We start from the raw sequence: 23,756 nt of genomic DNA on the forward strand, positions 1-23,756 counted from the left end.
CGGGAGTGTATTAATCTTGCTGAAATGTAAGCCCGGGATGGCTTGACATGAAGGGCAAGAAAACAGGGCGTTGAATATTATGAACGTGCCGCTGTGTGGTAAGTGTGCCGCTGATGACAACCAAAGCAGTCCTGCTATGAAACAAAATGGCGCCTTCTACCATCGCTCCTGGTTGTCGGGCCGTGTGCAGGGTGACAGACAGGTTGGCGCTCCACAACTTTCTACGTCGTCTCCAGATTCGTCTTGGGCCTCAAATGGCATCGACTAGAGTAGAATTGCCTTCAGTGATGAGCCCCGCTTCGTGCTGAGCCACGAAAACCAGCGAAAATGTCTCTGGAGACGCCCCAGACAAAGGTGGAATACCAATCGGACTGACGCCCACCTTATAGTCCGACATTCATGAGTGAAGGTCTAGGGTGTTTCAATGGTTTCCTATGTCTCACCTCCCTCCCCTCACACCCTCACCCCTACGCTGGGTGCTAGATACGTTTTACCCCCAGTGCGTTTCCAAAATGATATGATCACCTTTGATTGATTTTAACACATATTCACACTTATGATACGCCAATCCTCTCCTATGTCTCACGTCCCTCCCCCCACCCCCTCGCCCCTATACTGAGTGCTAGATAAGTTTTACCCCAGTGCGTTTCCAATATGATAAGAAGACCACGTTTGATTGATTTTAACGCATATTCACACATACGGCAACCCTCTCCTATCTCTACCCCCATCCATTCACACACCCGTAGGGATCAACTGTCATCAGGAATGTCATCATTCAGCCTAGTAAAACTACAAACCATCAAAAAAATGGTTCAAATGGCTCTGAGCACTATGGGACTCAACTGCTGTGGTCATTAGTCCCCTAGAACTTAGAACTACTTAAACCTAACTAACCTAAGGACATCACACACACCCATGCCCGAGGCAGGATTCGAACCTGCGACCGTAGCAGCAGCACGGCTCCTGACTGGAGCGCCTAGAACCGCACGGCCACCGCGGCCGGCTACAAACCATCGATACGACACTTACACCTGCCGATTTTGAATATTTTAACATGTAATCCACCCCTCGCTGCCATGCATCGCATTTTTTTTGTTTGTTCTAGTGTGCAGGTCATGAGGCAATCTTGCGTATCTCAAAGTTTTCAACAGTTCAGTACGTGTCTGTTATTTCTGCATTAACTACTGCATTAATTCATCGTCGTAGGGGAGATGGTTTAACCTACAGCAAAGCGTAGGCTATCTAGGAAAACACAGATTTTTTTTGGTCGGTACTTCTGTCTCGTGACTGATTTTAGAATCAGGTGAAGGAATGAGCATTAGACACTGCTGTAAGCAGTTTCCGCCATTTTCTAGAGTTTTTGTTGAGATAATGTTTCGTGCAGGATTTGTAAGTATTTCACGTTCACACATTTAAGTGCTGCGTAATATATTATACCTATTGGGAATACGTTGTTAATTCTTCAGGTACAGAATTTTATGGTGAATAAAAAGCTATACAGGGTGTTACAAAAAGGTACGGCCAAACTCTCAGGAAACATTCCTCACACACAAAGAAAGTAAATATGTTATGTGGACATGTGTCCGGAAACGCTTACTTTCCATGTTAGAGCTCATTTTATTACTTCACTTCAAATCACATTAATCATGGAATGGAAACACACAGAAACAGAACGTACCAGCGTGACTTCAAACACTTTGTTACAGGAAATGTTCAAAATGTCCTCCGTTAGCGAGGATACATGCATCCACCCTCCGTCGCATGGAATCCCTGATGCGCTGATGCAGCCCTGGAGAATGGCGTATTGCATCATAGCCGTCCACAATACGAGCACGAACAGTCTCTACATTTCGTAACAGGGTTGCGTAGACAAGAGCTTTCAAATGCCCCCGTAAATGAAAGTCAAGAGAGTTGAGGTCAGGAGAGCGTGGAGGCCATGGAATTGGTCCGCCTCTACCAATCCATCGGTCACCGAATCTGTTGTTGAGAAGCGTACGAACGCTTCGACTGAAATGTGCAGGAGCTCCATCGTGCATGACCCACATGTTGTGTCGAACTTGTAAAGGCACATGTTCTAGCAGCACAGGTAGAGTATCCCGTATGAAATCATGGCGGTGAATTGAGGAAGTACGGTACATTCTGACGAAACTAAAATGAGCTCTAACATTGAAATTAAGCGTTTCCGAACACGTGTCCACATAACATCTTTTCTTTATTTGTGTGTGAGGAATGTTTCCTGAAAGTTTGGCCGTACCTTTTTCTAACACCCTGTATATTTCGAAATATTTGTATAATACTGGACACTTAAGTCATACTTCGTCATCGTGCATCATCCTGTGCCATAAAACATAAGAACCTCTTTTATCATTAAACATATGATACTAACAAATGAACTGAATTTCTTTAGTGTCTTAACAATTTCGCCTGCCTTCCAACTAAGCATTTTTGTTGGTTTTCAACAGCCTCTCTTTCAATATCTATTTTACCTGTCGAAAGATAACCGTACTGTGGGAATTAAACAAAGTTTCTTACAATAAACCCAGCAGTGCACGACAGATGAAAGTTAACCGCATTATTGGGGAGGAGAGAAAACTACGCTTTTGCCTGTACTTTCTCCAAACCCTCTGACAACGCTCGTACTTCTGCTTTACGCAGCCCTCGTGATTTTTGTGGATTTTCTTCTTCTTACTGGCCCACAACCAGGCGGAAACCGACACCTGACATCGGCATTAATAAAAGAGGTAGTCATGGCAACTAGCACTGAATGGAAATGGCGCAACGGATAACTGGGGCAGGGGTACTCGGGAGCGCTGCCTAGAGAACAGAGCGTGTCCTATTTTGCACGTTACTAAGCAAGGGGCTGAAGGGCTCACACGCTCATGTGTGGGTCCCTGCGTTCTATATTTTTTAATTTTATCTATAAATGAATTCTCTTTAGATTGACTTCATTGTGATTTCAGGGTGTGTTAAAAATTGGTGATCATTCATAACCTATTTATTTTAAATAAAATTATTCCAGTTTACAGCAATTACAGTAATTATTCCAATTTACAGAGATTAGAGTTTTCAACGAATAGCTTTGCTATCTTGTATGCTAATCTACACGCACATTATTGTTTTACGGAGAAGACGGAATTGCGTTTGGCCAAAATATGAACCACCAAATTCTACCATTACTTTACATAGAACATCCACTATGTGAGAGGAGGATAACGGACAGACTGAGGACCAGACACATTAACACAGGGGACTAAAGGAGTTTAGCGGAGCGATATCTGTTTTGTCGCTATTTGAAACTCGTGCCCTTCGGAAACGAACGATCGACCACGTGGAATTACAGCTCATCCAACTACAAAGGGAGTGGAAACGGCAATCAATTTAACTATTCCGTGGGGCGGCGAATTACGATGTGACCGTTCGATGCTATAATTTGGCTACCCTTCATCCACATCCACTATTACTAGCATGGGGCACACCAAGTATTCTAAGACTCCTTCGCACAAAGAAACATTTTTACGGTTCAATTTTTCGACCAAAATAAATCATTCGCGTTTGAATATACTTCGTTGCACTCGATTTACGCGATAAAGTCTATACATTGGAACTATTGATGAGACTCTGTAGCATACGACACCCCGTGGCTTTGTACAAAGGATGGGAGCCTACTCTGTTTCCACACAAAATTTCCGAAATAAACGAGAAAGAAATCATTGCGTATATTCGTTTCCCTACATAATCTGAAGCTGGAAATAAAAAGAATCGTTTCGAATATTCAAATAGTTTTCTTCCTGAGACAGATGCACTGAGGGCACGTCTGCTCACTTACCCGTCTTCTGTAGAACTCCCAGAATGTGGCGGGCACCCGGAGGTCTTGCTGGGTCCCGATGGAGGGGATGGCCGAACCACTTGGCAGGTGACCAACCTCTCCACCCCAAATCTTATGATACTAGAACGTCTTTGACTTCGACCTGCCTGTGCTGTATCTCTGATCCCCTACCCAGGAGTAAGTTTGGCACTACTACACTACAGAACTACTTCTGCTGTTCACCAAGTTGTATTTGGCCACGCTTTATGGAAAGGTGGGAGCAGGCTTGGGAATGTTCTCGTGCATGATTCACATTCAAGTACAAGTAATACGTGATACACGACATATATAAAAATGTGTAATGAAGTCTAACACATTGTCCATCCGAACACAAGCGGTTCCGCTGCACCCGCGTCCGGCCGCGTCGTGCAGTAAATTGGCGGCGGAGGCGCCTCAGTCTGCATTCCCGGTGCGAGCGAGCAGCGAAACCTGCTGCTTGTGGAGCGGTAACTACTGTACCGGTTCACTGTGACTGGATTTTCAGCATACTTCCCGTTAATTTAATTTCGCTTCCTGGTTATTGGTATGTAGCTCAAAAATAATGTAACAGATACAGACAAATACAGTACTGACTCGATTTTCTTGATAACCAATCTTATAAATTTCAATCTTATATTTGTTCCCAGGTACATGACCTTAAAACATGGCCGGCCGAAGTGGCCGTGCGGTTAAAGGCGCTGCAGTCTGGAACCGCAAGACCGCTACGGTCGCAGGTTCGAATCCTGCCTCGGGCATGGATGTTTGTGATGTCCTTAGGTTAGTTAGGTTTAACTAGTTCTAAGTTCTAGGGGACTAATGACCTCAGCAGTTGAGTCCCATAGTGCTCAGAGCCATTTGAACCTTAAAACATGTTTTCTCTGGAGCAATTTTTGTAATTTCGGAAAAACACTGGAGCACACAAAGGGAATACCATCATTTAAAATGGAATAAGAAAATCTCTGAAACTTCTGTTACAGGGCTGGCCAGAGACGAAGGTGTGAAAAGTGAACCAAGGAACACCACACTTACTTGTATGGTTTGCTGGCATGATCTTCTTCTACAGATCCTTAGTAATCAGAATAAAATATTAATGTACTGTTTGAACGTCTACCTAACATGGACGAATTAAAATTGGACCTAACGCAAATTGTAGAGAAAAGAATAAAATTGGAACGTGAATGATAATTTTCCTCCGCAAGTACATTCTCTTGTCGATATAGTCGTACACTTCACTTAAGTCTTAACACACACACACTCACACACACACACAAACTCAAACGTAGATACACCATGTACCTATATGCACTCCAAAATAAGAGAGAGAGAGAGAGAGAGAGAGAGAGAGAGAGAGAGAGAGAGAGAGAGAGAGACCCACAACAAAGGAATTAGCCGAATGGTAGGAAGATTGGTAGATGCGATGTGTATGTACAGACAAAGAAATGACTACAATTTCAGAAAAAGGGTTGATTTATCAAAGAGAGAAAGCTTCATAAATTCAACAAGTGAAAAAGGCGTTGATCCATCTCTGGTCCTTACGCAAGCAGTTATTCGGCTTGGCATTGATTGCTAGAATTGTTGCATGTCCTCGTGAGGGATATCGTGACAGATTCTGTCCAACTGGCGCGTTAGATGGTCAGAATCCCGAGCTAGTTGGAGGCATCTGTCCATAATGCTCCAAACGTTCCCAATTGGGGGGGGGGGGGGGAGACCCGGGATTTCGCCGGCCAAGTTAGGGCTTGGCAAGCACGAAGACAAGCAGTAGAAACTCTCGTTGTGTGTGATTGGCCATCATCTTGCAGAAATGCTGAAATATAAGCCCACAATGGTTTACCATTAATGGCAAGAAAACGGGGCGACGAATATCATCGACGTACTGCTGTGGTGTATAGGTGCCGCGGATGACAGTGAAAATGAATGACATCCTTTTGATCAAAGTTTTGAGGGACTTCATCCGTCCACTCATGTAATAAAATAAAACACTTTGAGCCGTCCTTTCGATGTGATTTATTATACAGAAACAGTTTCGGTGACTCAGTACACCATCTTCAGGACTTAACTTGGACTTCACCCACTCAGCGTCAGTTAAGGCCTGAAGATGATGTGATGAGTCACCGAAACTGGTCGCTGTATAATAAATAACATTGATAGGACGGCTGCAGATGTTTCATTTTACTACGTAGTCAGGTTGATGTTCCACCGCTGTCTAAGGCGTCTTCGTTGGTCATGAGGGCTCATTTAGAGGCGGGACTCATCAATGAAGACAATTCTACTGCAGTCAATGAGTTTCCTGGCCGACTGTCACGCTCCATATGGCCCTACAGACGGCAATGATCGTCTGAGGTGCCTTTCGTTTTCTTGCTTCCAATTCCTTCGTGGTGCGTCTTTTTTCCGTTTTCTTTTTTTTTTCTTACAGTGTATTTTGGACTGGAACACAAATACCGCAGTATAGATTAAACATAATTCCAATGCTTTGGTTATAACCATGATGCTGAGGAGATGACCAGGAGAACACAGTCGTCCGCTCCAAGATCAGGTGATTTTATTTCGGAACAACCAATGCAAGGTGTTAAGGCAGTCTGCGTTGCCCATTGCTGTACGGAATGAAAAGAAATGGTTCAAATGGCTCTAAGCACTATGAGACTTAACTGAGGTTATCAGTCCCCTAGACTTACAACTAATAAAAACTAACTAACCTAAGGACATCACACACATGCATGCCCGAGGCAGGATTCGAACCTGCGACCGTAGCAGCAGCGCGGTTTCGGACTGAAGCGTCTAGAACCGCTCGGCCACAGAGGCCGGCATGGAAAGAAAGTGAGAAGGGAAACTGCAAGATCACGCACACTTCAGCAAACATCAAGTAAGTCAGTGAGAGAATGCCTTACATCAAAAGATAAGTATACGTACAACGTAAATAAAGCTGGTCTCAACTGAAAGACTGGCTTGAACACTGCGTTGCTGTACTAGCCATCGTCCCACTGGGGGTCGTATTCCGTTGCCTTAATTTAAACAGAATTTCTCAGCGAGCTCAGGGGGTCCACAGTTTACTTGGACTCCAAACCACGGTCATGCTTAGCAAATTCCACACATACGAAACATTACCAGAGGTGAAGGAAATATTAAGGAATACTAAAGTCGAGAGGAAATTGCTCCCCAGGCTTTCGATTTGTGACGTAACAGTTACACACATAGTCACGTAGGCTTATGTAATTCCATCTGGCACTCACCGTGTTGATTTGAAGTAGGTCCAATTTCCATCACACGTTTCTGGAAATCTTCTCCGCATAGTGAGGTAAATTCCAGAACTGGTAACCTCTTTACATATACTCCCAGATGTACACTTCCACACCTCAATGCTAGTAAACATGGCTGCTCAGGCGAGCCGTTCGCGACTTTATTGTGAAAAAGCAGTTATAGTCGCCACCGACTTCACAATGAAATGTTGTTCTAGTTAATACAAATGTATTTGAAATGTAAACGTACCGATCACGTCTCCACCTAACTGGTCTAAAGTTACTCGTACTATCCTTGAGCGGGAATACTTCAGCAGTTTGAGGGTGCAAAGGAACGCACTGCTGCTAAGGTAAGGTGACACTGACGAGCGGATAGAGAGAGGGATGGACAGAAATTATGGAAATACCTCGAGAAATACTTGACTGAAGATAAACGCAGATAATAACCGGGCCTGCAGACTGTTCTCTTGTATTTGTCCGCGAACGTCGGCTGTGCAGTGACCTCACTATGATATAAGTGTCAGTCGTGGTCAGAATAGCGTATTATAGTAAACTATCATGTACCCTCCCTTTCTCTTAACCAGTTTCATAAGTAAACACGTCCAACGTCAAAGTCGGTTGTATCCTTACTGTCAGTTATGGTTGCTACAACTATTAATTTATTTTTTCTTACTGCTGCCACGTGTGTGCAACCTGTTCTTATTAATTGGTCCACTGACCTCCCTATCGGTTGTAAATGATCAAATAATAATCTAACATTAAAGCAACTTAATAGGTGCCTCCTGTATGTTACTTTATATGTCTTTCTACCCCCCCCCCTGCACTTCCTTCACTCTGTATTAGGAGTGGTGTTTCCATATTTTTGTATGACCCTAGTATGTCCAGGATGAATACGTCGAGCAGAAGCTGTAAACTCCTTGACTTCCTTACACATCTAAACTCCATACACCCCAACATCAAATTCACTATGGAGACTGAAACGGTGGGTAAATTACCTTTCCTTGACGTCATGGTCAAGAGAAGGGCTGACGGCACCCTAGGTCATGGGGTGCATCGGAAGACTACGCACACTGATCTGTATTTGCACGCAGACAGCTGCCACCACCCTTCACAGAGGAATGGGGTACTTAAAACTCTAGTACATAGTGCGCGCACTATCTCTGACGCAGAGAGTCTACCCCAGGAATTGGAACATCTGAGAACTGTATTTCGAAAAAATGGGTACTCAGAGTGGCAGGTTCAACGTGCTCTCCGCCCAACCACTGCAGCACAACCTCTTGAGATGGATGAAGTCACGAGGGAGGAGGTAGGCACTGCATTTATTCCATACACAGGCGCACTCTCGGGGAAAATCGCTCGCATTCTGAAGAAACACCGGGTCGGAACTGTGTTTTGTCCTCCAAATAAAACTCGTGCACTGGTGGGGAGCGCCAAAGATGACCTCGGTTTGAGGAAGGCCGGCGTGTACCAGATTCCGTGTCAATGTGGCAAGTCGTATATTGGTCAGACGATGCGTACTGTCGAGGATCGATGCCGTGAACACCAGAGGCACACTCGTCTGATGTATCCGAGCAAGTCGGCGGTCGCTGAACATTGTTTGTCGGAAAATCACGCCATGGAATATGACCGCACGAGGATTCTGGTACAGACGTCGAGATACTGGGACAGCGTTGTTAGAGACGTCATCGAAATTCGCACCAATGACGACCTCATAAACCGTGACTGTGGCTATAATCTTAGCAAGGCTTGGGAACCAGCGATCGGGTTAATCAAGAGTAAATCGAGCAAACGTATAGTTGTGACGACCACGGCCGACAGAGCCATCACTCCGACGTCATCTCAGACGCCGTCGCAATCTGTTCCACCGCGCGACCGTGGCGCGGGGCGCGGACGGCGGAGAGAGCGCGCCGCGGGCGGAGGGTATTTAAATCGGCCGCCGCCGCGACCGAACCCAGTTCCCTCTGAGGGAACTGCTCCTTCTAGTACCATAGACGTTGTTTCCTGACATCTTAACACACTTCCCACCATCCTGTCCATTCTTGTCAGTGTTTTCTATATATTCCTTTCCTTCCCGATTATGCGCATAACCTTATTCCTTACCTTACCAGTCCACCTAATTTTTAACATTCCTTTATAGCACCACATCCCAAATTATTCTATTCTCTTCCGTTCCGGTTTTCGCACAGTCGATGTCTCACTGTTACACAATGTTGTGCACCAAATGTACACTTGACAGCAAAAAAAGTGGATCATTGCTGAATACAACCAACACAACGTAGCTGTGTTGCAGGTCCTCTAAACACCAAAACCTCGTGGGGTACAGTCGTTTGACTACACACACTGGGTACCGCAAGAGACTACTAAGAGACCAAAGGTCTTTATGGCAGTCAGTCTAAGTGTCAACTAATATCGTCATACAAAACATTTTAGAAAACGCGTTCTTAGCGATGAGACACCCCATAACACTCATAAACTAACCTTAATTACAACAAGTGACATTCCAAAAGTTCTGAGAAAACAGATTATTTTACATATATCGTACAGTAAGCCTTAGTCAAAATTAAATACTTGAGACAATATATGGAGTTACAAAGCTCTACGGCAATTGGTAAAAAGCTTTTCGTTCTCTAAAAGGTTTTCCATCTGTGTGCTTAAGGTCGCTCAACGGCGAGTGGCTCTGGAAACTGGATATTAGACGAACCACTAGAAAAACGCGATTAACGGCAACAAGCACTCTAAGGAAATCTCAACATTAACAGCGAATCACCTGTAATATCATTGTTCTCGTAACACATCAACAGCTACGTGTACACAAATTTGAATTTAAAATGACGTGACCAACGCCGTCGTTCTGGACCTGGATTTAAACCCAGCACCTATAGCCATTGCTAACTAAGCTAAGCTTTGTTTGTGCCTTATTGAGACCAGATCACCAGGCGTAAAGAGACGTGATGTGTAGAAGTTTGCACAAGTATCAGTTATCAATTCAGATCCCGAAAATAAAAGACGAAAATGTTGGTACTGAACTGGGAATCATGTCATAACAGTTACCGTCCTGGGAATTACCCCCAACGACGTTTAATATGGTGTCATTCACAAGGAACAAGGTATGCTCATGTTTAAAATTGAAATGCCATCATATAAAGCTTGTGACAGGGATGCGAACCCAGCACCTAATCGGATTGATAACGAAGTACAGTCATGCTCAAAAGTATCCGGACGACCTGGATTGCATTTCGCCTAATTCCCCTGCAACCCACATGACGCAGCTGTCTAGCAGGTCCTCTAATCGCTCCTTGCTACAGTCGTTTGACTATTGAAAATGGATCCAACAAGTCACCACTAGAAAACACTGCTCTGTATCGCAATAACTCAGGATGTAAAGTAATACCACGATACTAAAAATATCAGGGAACACCTCATCACAGATAAGACTGTCCTTAACTTGTAAGCTCGCATTTATTGCAATAAATGACATACCTGAAATGTTATCACTCTCATTATTACGTCAGATAGGTAATGCACGTAGTAAGTTCGTCGTATTCATGATTTCCTCTTCAAAGTAACATACCATACTTGCTATTTAACACAAAATGTCGTTAAAAATTTACGTTATTCACGAGCAGCTAGTTGAGAATACGTATGAACTTCAAATGACACGACGAACCGACCCGTTCTGCATATGGATTCAAACCCAGGTCATGCAAACTAAGATTTCTTTACAGACGGAAATTAACAGTCATTCCTGGCTAGCGAATCTGAACAGGTCCTGGAATTTTGGAGAGCGAAGTTGATTATGTGTGAGTGCCTAAACTTTGATAATTGACACACAATCACTTTAACAATACTGCTCTGTGTACCTGTGCAGCTTCGCAAAATCATAGAATCTTTTCACAAAGTATTTCACTTGCCGAAAACCAAACATATCTAACGGTTGCACAAGAGGTGTACAACCTGGAGCAATGGCAATCACGTCTACTCCCACACTAAAATTGTACAATGCATGATCCTTCTGTCCTGTATAGCTGTCTGCGTAAGGAGCAATCACACGTTCATTAAAGTCTTTCACCAGTCTTTTCACCATTTTTCCTGACGCACTGCAATTCACTACCGCGCAGTTACTTCGCATCGGACGGACGGACGGACAGATAATAATTGTCTGAAAATAAAAAATTAAAATTTTGACTCGAGGGAAGACTCGAACCAAGGACCTTACGTATCGCAGCTGCTCACGCTAACCACGGGACCACGGCGCTCCTGAGCTATGTAATCGACGATGTTGCGTATATTGCACATGCACTACTCAGTTTGTATATTTTGCTTATTTTTTTCACAGTTCCACACAACTTCTTCCTGTTTTCTCGATTGATCTGTGTTCAGTTTTTCAAGGCCTATCCACTGTGCCAACTTATAACTAAATCTGAGGGGGGTGCGGTGGGGAGGTTCCCTTGTTAGTATATAATACACGTTTTGTGCACTTATAACATGTACTCAGTGTCTCTGAAACAATACGTGCTGCACGACGGAAATTACTTTCTGCTGAGGCACTTCATTTACATCTCAATGATATACGACTACTAGAGAACATAGCTCTTTACGGCAATCAGTCCACTTGTAAATTAACATCACCGTTTCGTAGATATTAGGCAACACGTTACTACGGATGAGTAAGGCCTTTAGGTTTGCAACTAAACATGCTACTCCTAACTACTACTGAATATGAAGTTGATTATTAACGTGTCTTCATAACCATGTGTGCGGCGTTCGACTCTCAGTCAGCATAGACGTTTTCGTCACCTTATTTCTAGTTAAACGTGTGCACATCTAGCTGATGGTGGACCAACATTGGACATTTCTCGTCTGTTCCTGGTTAGACAATGACGGTGGTAGGCGCCGGGTTCGAATCCCGGTCAGGCAATACAACTTCAGTCGTGATTAAAGGTTCCAACCCCACTACTGGTGACAAACTGTGATATCTACATTCTGATTATACGTACTTATTCAACAATCCGATTAGGTGCTGGGATCGCATCCTTGTCCCCAGCATTACATGATGGCATTTCAATTTTAAACGTGTGCATTCTTTATTCCTTGACAGTGCAACACTATACAACGTCTTTAGAGGTTAATTACCAAGAAGGTAATTGTCATGTTAGGGTTCCTGCTTTCGTACAAACATTATCGTCATTTACGTTCAAGTTGAGAATTGATAACTGATACTGGTGCAAACGGCAATATTTGACGTCTCTTTCTGCCTAGTGATCGAGTCTCGATAAGGCACAAAGCTTTGCTTGATTAACAATGGCTTTACGTTCTGGGTTTGCATCCGGATCCAGAACGAAGACGTTGGTCATGACATTTAAAGTACAACATCGTGTACAAGTAACTGTTGATAAGTAATGTGAACAATGATATTACTTGTGATTCGCTGTTAATGTTGGGATTTCCGTAAAGTGGTTGCCGTCGTTAATCCCGTTTTCTTTTAAATGCTTAGTATTACATAAAGTTGATGCGAAACCACTCCCCGATGAACGTTGAACGAAGTTCAGCATGTGTTGGGTAAACCTTTTAGACAGCAAAGAACTTGTTTCCAATTGCCATACAACTTTATAAATCCATATACTGTCTCAAATATTTAACTGTGCCTAAGGATTACTGAACGATTTATGTGACAAAACTAGTTGTCCCATAACATTTTAAATGTCACTTATTGTAATTAACTTTAGTTTACAAACGTTAAGGACTGTCTGATCTCTTCTGTACTATCGTGGTGTTACTTTACATCTGGACAGACTGTCATAAAGACCGGTGTTCTCTAGTAGTCTCTAGAGGTACCCATTGTGTATCTTACAACGACTGTACTGTGGAGGGTTGCGACTACGTGCAACACAGATATGCTGTGTTGGTTGCATACATTCAGGTGCAGCCTGCACGTTGGAATTCAGGAGTGACCCACTGTCGAGTGTATATTCTCAGAAATTTCGTCTTCAAATTAAGGCTTACGTTTGATGCTAGTAGACTTCTCTTGGCCAGGAAAACCCTTTCTGCCAGTGCTAGTCTCCTTTTTATGTTTCCCTTGCTCCGTTCGTGATGGGTTATTTTGCTACCTGGGTATCCCCTGTGTATCGGAACATTTTTTCTTCTATTCTCATATACTTTTACCCGTGTTAATTTTCATTATTAATATTATATGTGAAAAACGCATGTCGTGCAGTGCTTATTAACAGCACGTAACTGCTCCACAAAAAAGTAAATCAAAGCAATCACACATGAAAATGGAACAAATTAACCATGACACTTTGCCCTATGTGTTATTATCGTCATTAGTCAAGCGTATCTTGAAACGCTGGGTTTCGTTTGGAACGAGGCTACATTAAATCAAGTTTTGCCGGAGCAGTGTATGGTGTGCTGAACAAGAGCTGCAATCTGTTGACCGCATACCGAACCTCATATCGCACGAGAGCGAAATAATAAAGCGGCGGCTCATAATGAACCACACAGCAGGGGTTGTGGGTTTCTGTGCAGCTGGGTGGATACTGTTATGCACATTGCGGCACGTAGTGGGCTTTACTGCGTCCAGTTTTTGAGCTGATGGTGCGAAATAGTTGCTGTTATTTGGCTTTCGAAACAAACAGTCGTTGCAAAATGATAATAGAAGATAATTAGAAGCCCTCTAATAAACAGAAACTGTGAAAATATTGCAGTGCGTTGTTGAGCATTAATAGACGTTAGCAGAAAATGTGTTTCAACTCATACATGTACCTGAATGTCACAATCTGTAGGGACAGACGTACGTAGGCAGGGTTTGATTTATTGACAGGATATTGGGAAACTACTGTCAGTCTACAAAGCGTCACAAATCGCTTGAACGTCCTGTTGCTCAAATGTGCGGAATTCATTCAAAATAGGAACAACAGCGGGTACTGAACATGTCAAAAGATCGATAGCACCAATGGCCAGAGGTTTGTTTCACTTACAGGATTCCGTAAAGGAAATGTGGAAAAGCTCCAGTTGTCAGATTATTCAAGGGAGAGACAAAGTATCGTGTGAAAGCCTACTTACAAAATTTCATGAACCTCTGTTAACCGTAAAATCTGTCCGGTTCGCTCCCGTAAGGACCGTGAAAACAAAACTAGACTAATTACAGCACCCACAGAAACATTTCAGCAATAATTTTTCCCGCGTTCCATACGCGGTTGGAAAGAAAATAATGAACCCAGAATGTAGTACCATACTAAGTACCCTCTGCTATGCACTTCACAGTTGTAGAGAATGTATGTAGATGTAGATGTAGATGTGAGTAGGGACCTGACAAAGTAAGCCGCACATACCGTCCCACACTAAGACCATTACGCAACAAAAGTGGCATATTGTCAGAGAGAGCACACGTTCCGAGTATACTGTGGAGACAGATCTGCTGAGGCGCAGATAACAGGCGCATCACAGTATGGATATAAACGGTGCGCCAACTGTAAACATATTACGGAGTTGAAGTACATGCGACAGTACGAATCTTGTGGGCAAAAATGTCTAAATGCCATATGGATTCACCGTAAAATTCTGGAGGCACATGGACCAAATGCAGCGTCACGTTCAGCTTTAATGAAACTGCGCCAATAACCTCACCGAGGCAACACAGACTTAGGTGATGCTGATCTGGAAAGAGGTCCATCGACTTCGACCACAGAGGACAATGTCCAGGCAATCGAGGAAGAACACGGCAGAGGAAAGAGATCTTCCAAACATACGGACGTTCACACAGCGGTTGTAGGATCGCTCCGTGACCTAGAGGCGGATTTCTACCGATCGGTAGAAAGTTCCGATCATTAATTACGGAGACTTGGTGACTATGCTGAAAACGTGTCACGTATCTGAGTCACTCTGAAGTGTAATGCAGCATTCAATAAAAGTTACTTGACCTACAATAAGAATGTTGATTTCGCAGTCTGCTTGCATACTCATGAACTCCACTACGTCCAAGACATTTAATACGCTGTGATCACATGCGTTTGTGTTGTCTGACTACTTTCTGTATTCATGTTAACTTCTTGAAGTCTTTGTAGAGGTTGGTTTTTGGTCCCAATATTATAGTCATCCTTTTCACTATAAGAGTCGAGGGGCACGAAATGGATGCAGTGGTTGGGAAGGGAGTGAGACACGGTTGTAACCCATCCCCGATGTTATTCAATCGGTACATTGAGCAAGCAGTGAAGGAAACAAAAGAAACATTCGGAGTAGGTATTAAAATACATGGAGAAGAAATAAAAACTTTGAGGTTCGCCGATGATATTGTAATTCTGTCAGAGACAGCAAAGGACTTGGAAGAGCAGTTGAACGGAATGGACAGTGCCATGAAAGGAGGGTATAAGATGAACAGCAACAAAAACAAAACGAGGATAATGGAATGTAATCGAATTAAGTCAGGTGATGCTGAGGTAATTAAATGGTTCAAATGGCTCTGAGCACTATGGGACTTAACATCTATGGTCATCAGTCCCCTAGAACTTAGAACTACTTAAACCTAACTAACCTAAGGACAGCACACAACACCCAGCCATCACGAGGCTGAGAAAATCCCTGACCCCGCCGGGAATCGAACCCGGGAACCCGGGCGTGGGAAGCGAGAACGCTACCGCACGATCACGAGATGCGGGCGCTGAGGTAATTAGATTAGGAAATGAGACACTTAAAGTAGTAAAGGAGTTTTGGTATTTGGGGAGCAAAATAACTGATAATGGTCGAAGTAGAGAGGATATAAAATGTAGACTGACAATGGCAAGGAAAGCGTTTCTGAAAAAGAGAAATTTGTTAACATCCAGTATGGGTTTAAGTGTCAGGAAGTCGTTTCTGAAAGTATTTGTATGGAGCGTAGCCATGTATGGAAGTGAAACATGGACGATAACTGGTTGGACAAGAAGAGAATAGAAGCTTTCGAAATGTGGTGCTACAGAAGAATGCTGAAGATTATATGGGTAGATCATATAACTAATGAGTAGGTATTGAATAGGATTGGGGAGAAGAGAAGTTTGTGGCACAACTTAACTAGAAGAAGGGATCGGCTGGTAGGACATGTTCTGAGGCATCAAGGGATCACCAATTTAGTATTGGAGGGCAGCGTCGAGGGTAATCGTAGAGGGAGACCAAGAGATGGATACACTAAACAGATTCAGAAGGATGTAGGCTGCAGTAGGTACTGGGAGATGAAGAAGCTTGCACAGGATAGAGTAGCATGGAGAGCTGCATCAAACCAGTCTCAGGACTGAAGACCACAACAACAACAACAAGAAAAGAGAAATATGGATTACGACAGTCGACATCATTCGTATAGTATGTACATTGCTGAACAGTTGCCGAAACACCAATTATTTACTGTAGCTTTGTGCAGGATTTTCTAATAATAACGATTCTCATAACATGCATGTAATTCTTTAAGCACATTTCATAAAACAGTTAGAGGCAGAAAACAATGAGCAGGCGGAGTTCAATATGTTTTTCTTTTGTGTATCTTCCACATTTCATGTTAACTTAATTTTTATTGCTACTTTCGTAGCCGTTATCGTTGGCAGTGGCGGCCCGTAGGTATATATTATGGGTGTTCACAAATTTTTTAATTTGGAGAAATACGAGAGAGTGAAATTAATAGCATCTGCTGTAAAAACCATTATGGTTATCAACATATTTATACAACTTCAGCTGCTGTCAATAATAATAATATGCATAACTTGTTTGAAAAAGTAAGAATTGTTTTTGTAGAATTTTGTTGTTTTGTACACAGTTAAGTACAGTTTATGGCGAGAAGGAAATTAGCTTTCACTACTCTCCATTTCGCAGCTTTGCGTATGTTGGAGTTTTCGTACTTTTTTATTTTTTCGGACAAATGTACAAGATCCGTAATACATGTATTAGTTAACGAATTAGCTTCCGGGCTGAAAACCGATATATTCACGTTGCACCCACACAACTTACGCTTATTATACACTTCTTCGTTCGCTTGTAGTCACGTTTATTTGATTTCATCACTTTCTCAGACAACGGACCTGATCTGAGGCCCTAGTTCCTTTGTGGCTCACTTTTCTTGGTAATTTTCTTATCTGTTAGGACTTAAAACTATTCAATAGAATTCATGTTGACACTGCACAGGAAAGCCGATTACTGCAGAGTAAACATCCAACTACAAACACCAACTGCCGTCTGCGAAAATGATTAAATTCAAGTAGCCACTGTCTTCCAACAAGGTCACTCATTAGAATACAAATACGCTAAGAGCCATAAGGGCCAAAAGCACGCCGTCTCTGACCCCAGTGAATATCGGAGAAACCAGTGAGACAGCTTTTCGTAAATGTTCATATATATGTACAATGTGGACCTGCAGTACAGATAAACCTGGCCCATCATAATATGAAAATATGTCAGAAACATGAATAACTGCTACAGTTTCACAATCGACTGTGATGTGTCTAGAATGAAATTTTCACTCTGCAGCGGAGAGTGCGCTGATATGAAACTTCCTGGCAGATTAAAACAGTGTGCCGGACCGAGACTCGAAGTCGGGACCTTTGCCTTTCGCGGCCAAGTGCTCTACCGACTGAGCTACCCAATCACGACTCACGGCCCGTCCTCACAGCTTTATTTCTGCCAGTACCTCGTCTCCTACCTTCCAAACTTCAGAGAAGCTCTCCTGCGAACCTTGCAGAACTAGCACTCCTGAAAGAAAGGATATTGCAATATCCTTTCTTCCAGGACGGGCCGTGAGTCGTGCTTGGGTAGCTCAGTCGGTAGAGCGCATGCGCGCGAACGCCAAAGGTCCCGAGTTCGACTGTGATGTGCTTTATGGCTCTCAGCTCCTCAAATGGATTACTGTACGATAAAATCAAAAATTCAATATACTGTATCTCATTCAGAATTCCACGAAATAGGTTTTTCCATCAATATAACTATAATATATACCGATGTCCGATCTAATTTTGCTGTACAGTGAGTGAATTGGCATATCTATGGAATGTACTACCTGTTTTGGGGATTTATGCCAAATGAATGGGGATAAAAGTCTGCTGGACTGTGGTACCACCTGGTGGCACTGATGTAAACTGTGCATGTCGAGAAACGTGCATGACGTTTAGCAAATCCGTGTCTATTTGGCCTGTAAGCCAATTACGTCACGCCAGGTACGCATGTTCAAAAGCTTCTTAAAGTGTGCACAACTGAAGGTGTGCTCGGGACCCCGATGCCAAGTTTCAGTGAGTCTAGAGGATCATTGTAGCTCAGGCGGTAGATTTAGTGCCGTGTATTTCAGATTATCCCATCTACATTACGTTTAACGGCATTCAGAGGAAACTAACCAATAAATATGCAAGGTGTTCGCGTGCTCTTGTGCTCTCACACAACAGTCACCACTGATCATTGATACTCTTCGTTAGCGTATGTTTTAGTTTGTAGGTATGTAGAGGGCCTGACAAAAATTGAAGCACCCAAGAGGGGAGGAAGAAACAAAGTGAAACTTCACTAGTTGTGAGGGCATGTGATGTTGTTTCAGTGATACCAAAATCGATTCAGATTCACAAAGAACTTGGCAGTATGAGGCTACTTATCAGTATTACATTGTATCCCCTCTGGTCTGGATACATGTACTGATTCGGTTGGGAAGGGTTTCATAGAGCCGGCACCATAAAGCCGTTATATCCTCCCATGAGGCGACCTACCCCACAACTGTTATAACTGGCCCTTGTTGGCGTGGATATTGGCACTGGGGCAGGACTGACAACCGAGCTGTTACCACACATGCTCCATCTGCTCAGAGGTGTACCTCAGTATCAGGCTGACACTTCATAGAGATGTATGCTACGTGTGGACGAGTATTGTCCAGTTGGAAAATGGCACCACGATACCGTCACATGAGAGGTAATGCATGAGGGTGCAGAATGCCCGTGACGTATTTTTGTGTCGTCACCATGTAACATCCCCTTCACTTATCGACCTTAATGACTGAAAAATTAAACCGCGTGCACCTAATTTGAGAAAAGCAATCGTCACCGAAGTTAATTTGTCGGTAAAGAGGGAGGAAAGGGATACATCTAAATTGAAAGGAAAAATGCAAATGAAATTGGTGGAAATTAATTTTGAGAAAAGGGTAAAATTAATAAAGAAAGTAAATGTGCGGTCATTACGTTAACAATTAATTGGCGTTAATTAGATATTTGAGATTTGGGGAAAATTACGTTCGCCAGTCCTATGGACAACTACTATAATAACTGAAAATGAAAGATTAATGCGCATGTATTTAGCACTAAAAGCGTGGCAACTGAAGGTTGACATGTGTTATGTGAAAATTGAATGTTTGTCAGAAAAAATAAATTTCGCTACACCCTGACTCAATTTAGCAAAAGAATTAATAAAACCTAAAAATTGAAAGTTAATTTAGTGACTGAAATTAATAGTGAGCTTTGTTTCTGAAGCACTACGAAATTCAATAAAATAAGGTTAGTCTTGGGCTACCTCAACAATCATTTCGAAAGCTACTTGAATCTACGCAATTTAGAAATAAGAGATTTAACTTTGAACTTGAATTAAATGATTCTGAACAATTAACAATAGTAAAATTTAGTACGTACCAAGCTGAGCTGCAGTCACAGGTAAGCTAAAGTACGGCAACAAAACTTGCACTCTTAATTTGTTCTTGTGTAATCTAAATATTGTAGCCAGCTATGAATACTTTAACTGAACTTTGAAATTCAAACAGTGAAATGGAATGATATTACTTTAATGCTGGCGTATGAATTTCGACACTCGGGTTCATTCCAGAAAAGGAAGGGACCCTGCTTGGTAATGAAATTGGGACAATGAGCAACAAAGGTTCATGCTAAGTTGCTGTATTTTTGTGATGCAACAGTTTGAAAAGCTGAGGTCTGCCATACTGTTCTAAAACTTTACGTGCTTCCAGTCTTCTTTGTTGGTTGATTGAAGATTTGCAGTCGTCGATTGGGGAGGTGGCGACAGTCACTCATTGTCGGCCGTCGCTGTTGCAGAAGCTGGATGTTGGCGCGCTTTCTTCTCGACACGGTCACCAGGCGAAACGGGCTCTTGATGTGCGCCAGCTAATGCTTCCCGTCCGCGACACCGTGTCAGAAACTATCATAGCAAGTCGAGCGCAATTACACGCTGCCAAACCCCAAAAGCGCGGCAACTCGCGGGAGCGTCACACAACACACCTGCTCCACCGCCCTATTCCAGCCAGACTCCCTCTTCCCGCGCTCCATGCGGCAGAGTTAACACTACCAAAGATCCTAAACACTTTGGTTCTCCACACGACCTATCGATGTAATCGTTCGATAGCATAGTCTTCCCTAGGCCAGACTCAGCGTAAAAATACAAATAATATTTACAAAACAAACCAATTATACATCGACACATACACACACACACACACACACACACACACACACACACACACACACACACGCGCGCGCGCACACACGCACACACACACACACACACACACACACACACACACACACACATATATATATATATATATATATATATATATATATATATATATATATATATATAAGAACAATTACAACGTATAAAGACCAGAAATGTCATATCTTCAGTTAACAAAATATTTGTAGTACAATAGATGGAAATAGGAGGATAAACTATTCCGGCGTTACAACCACTAGCCGTGACAGCAAGTCACACCTGATAGCTGCCCACACCGTGACGCCAGGAATACCACAGCAGTGTCTCTCCAAAACGAAGGAGGAATGGGACGTCTCACGGTTGCTAGACAGACAATAGTCATCCTGCATAGTGCAGAACCGGGATTTATTGCAAAACACAACAGGACGAATTTCATTGAGAATACATGGTTCACAGTCACTACAACAAACGCAGCCATGTTTATTAGGATGTTAACAGCAGCCTTGTGTCCGATCAACGGTTACAGGAAGCAGTGGAAGATGAGAACCGGTTGGAAAGTTTTGGCTGCACAGTACTACGATCCTTCCTTCTTGCAGCGAGCAATGTGGCGCAGTGGTTAGCACACCAGCCTCACCTTCGATCTCCAGAAAGAGATCGACGGTTGAAATCCGCGTCCGATTATCCGGTTCTAGGGTTTCCATGATTTTCCGCAATGTATCCAGGTGAGCACGTCCAATATCCTTCCGCATCCATGAATCATTCCAAACTTGTATTGTAATGACCTCGACTTCGACGGAGCGTTAAACCTGATCTTCCTTTCTTCCTTTTGCATTACGGTGGTCAGACGTAATGAGCCTGAACCTCGGTGACGAGTATGACTGCCCTCAGTTCGACGTCGGGCCACTGTCACATCTGAATGCCTGTCCAAACTGGATAAACCGCAATGAAGCCCCTTTCAAACACTTCCAGGTGGCTAACGCTGCCTCATATGAGTACGTGTCATCTCCCTGTTCTTCACTGTGGTTACTCAGTATCTCATACTATTCACGTGCTATATGTACCCTTCCAGAACTGGTAAGAACACTAATCGCGAACAATACCAATACACTGTGCTGTCCTTTTGCCTCTCGTATTGAAATGATACAATAATCATTTACCTATTCGTCGAAGGATGGCACACATATGAAATTACATTTATATACGACCATGACTTCTGGGTGTTTCGCTTTTTGTCATGCAGTGTATGTGAAGAAATAAAGTTACCGATGATGTTAATAATGCTATATTACACATGAGTAACACTATTCGTCTGCTTAAATTGCAATTATGTCAAGTACAAGTATGTGAGGTAACGGGCGAGTTGTGGTCTCCCGGAAATATTATACACTACTGGCCATTAAATTTGCTACACCACGAATATGACGTGCTACAGACGCGAAATTTAACCGACAGGAAGAAGATGCTGTGATATGCAAATGATTAGCTTTTTAGAGCATCCACACAAGGTTGGTGCCGGTGGCGACACCTACAACGTGCTGACATGAGGAAAGTTTACAACCGATTTCTCATACACAAACAGCAGCTGACCGGCGTTGCCTGATGAAACGTTGTTGTGATGGCAAGTGTAAGGAGGACAAATGCGTACCATCACGTTTCCGACTTACATAAAGATCGGATTGTAGCCTATCGCGATTGCGGTTTATCGTATCGCGACATTGCTGCTCGCGTTGATCGAGATCCAATGACTGTTAGCAGAATATGGAATCGGTGGGTTCAGGACGGTAATACGGAACGCCGTGCTGGATCCCAACTGCCTCGTATCACTAGCAGTCGAGATGACAGGCCTCTTATCCGCACGGCTGTAACGGATCGTGCAGCCACGTCTCGATCCCTGAGTCAACAGATGCAGACGTTTGCAAGACGACAGCCATGTGCACGAACAGTTCGACAACTTTTGCAACACCACGTACTATCAGCTCGGAGACCATGGCTGCGGTTACCCTTGAAGCTGCATCACAGACAGGAGCGCCTGCGATGGCGTACTCATCGACAAAGTTGGGTGCACGAATAGAAAAATGTCATTTTGTCGGATGAATCCAGGTTCTGTTTACAGCATGATGATGGTCGCATCCGTGTTTGGCGACATCGCGGTGAACGCACACTGGAAGCGTGTTTTCGTCATCACCCATCGTGATGGTATGGGGTGCCATTGGTTACACGTCTCGGTCACCTCTTGTTCGCACTGACGGCACTTTGAACAGTGGACCTTACATTTCAGATTTGTTACGACCCGTGGCTCTACTCTTCATTCGATCCCTGCGAAACCCTACATTTCAGCAGGATAATGCACGACCGCGTGTTGCAGGTCCTGTACGGGCCTTCTCTGGTTACAGAAAATGTTAGACTGCTGCCCTGCCCAGCACATTGTCCAGATATCTCACCAATTGAAAACGTCTGGTCAATGGTGGCCGAGCAATTGGCTTGTCACAATACGCCAGTTACTACTCTTGATGAACTGTGGTATCGTGTTGAAGCTGCATGGGCAGCTGTACCTGTACACGCCATCCAAGCTCTGTTTGACTCAATGCCCAGGCGTATCAAGACCGTTATTACGACCAGATGGGGTTGTTCTGGGTACTGATTTCTCAGGATCTATCCACCGAAATTGCGTGAAAATGTAATCACATGTCAGTTCTGGTATAATATATTTGTCCAATGAATACCCGTTTATCATCTGCATTTCTTCTTGGTGTAGCAATTTTAATGGTCAGTAATGTATGTTCGGAATTGGGGCGGCCGCACAGGGCGCTCGTCAAAGCCGGGGCCCGGCAGCAAACACGTGGCGCCGAACGTTAGCCGGACGAGAGGGGTGGCCCCAGCGCATGGTCCAGCCGCGTGGCTGGGAATTCCGCTGTGACGAGGACGGTGCTTTGTGTCGATGAAGGAGATGTCTATGCCGGGAGTGCCAAAGATGGCGGACTTTGTGAAACCTTAATAGCAGACATTTCACAGTCTGCATAGAAATTAATAGTAGTCAGATGAATCATGATACCTCTAAAAGAAACATGTACATTACCACTGTTTGCACGACGATTCTGATGTGTAATTAGAGTTTCAATATGTTTATTAGTTTAAACTTTAGCATCTGACTGTAAATTATACAAGTAACACCCAGCAACGAATTTCCAAAATCTAAACGCTACATCCGAATTTGTCGATCGACGTGTCTTTAGAAAGCTATTAGTGTAAACCTAAAT

This window comes from Schistocerca americana, chromosome 6 (genome assembly GCF_021461395.2).
Source record: "Schistocerca americana isolate TAMUIC-IGC-003095 chromosome 6, iqSchAmer2.1, whole genome shotgun sequence".
NCBI lineage: Eukaryota > Metazoa > Arthropoda > Insecta > Orthoptera > Acrididae > Schistocerca > Schistocerca americana.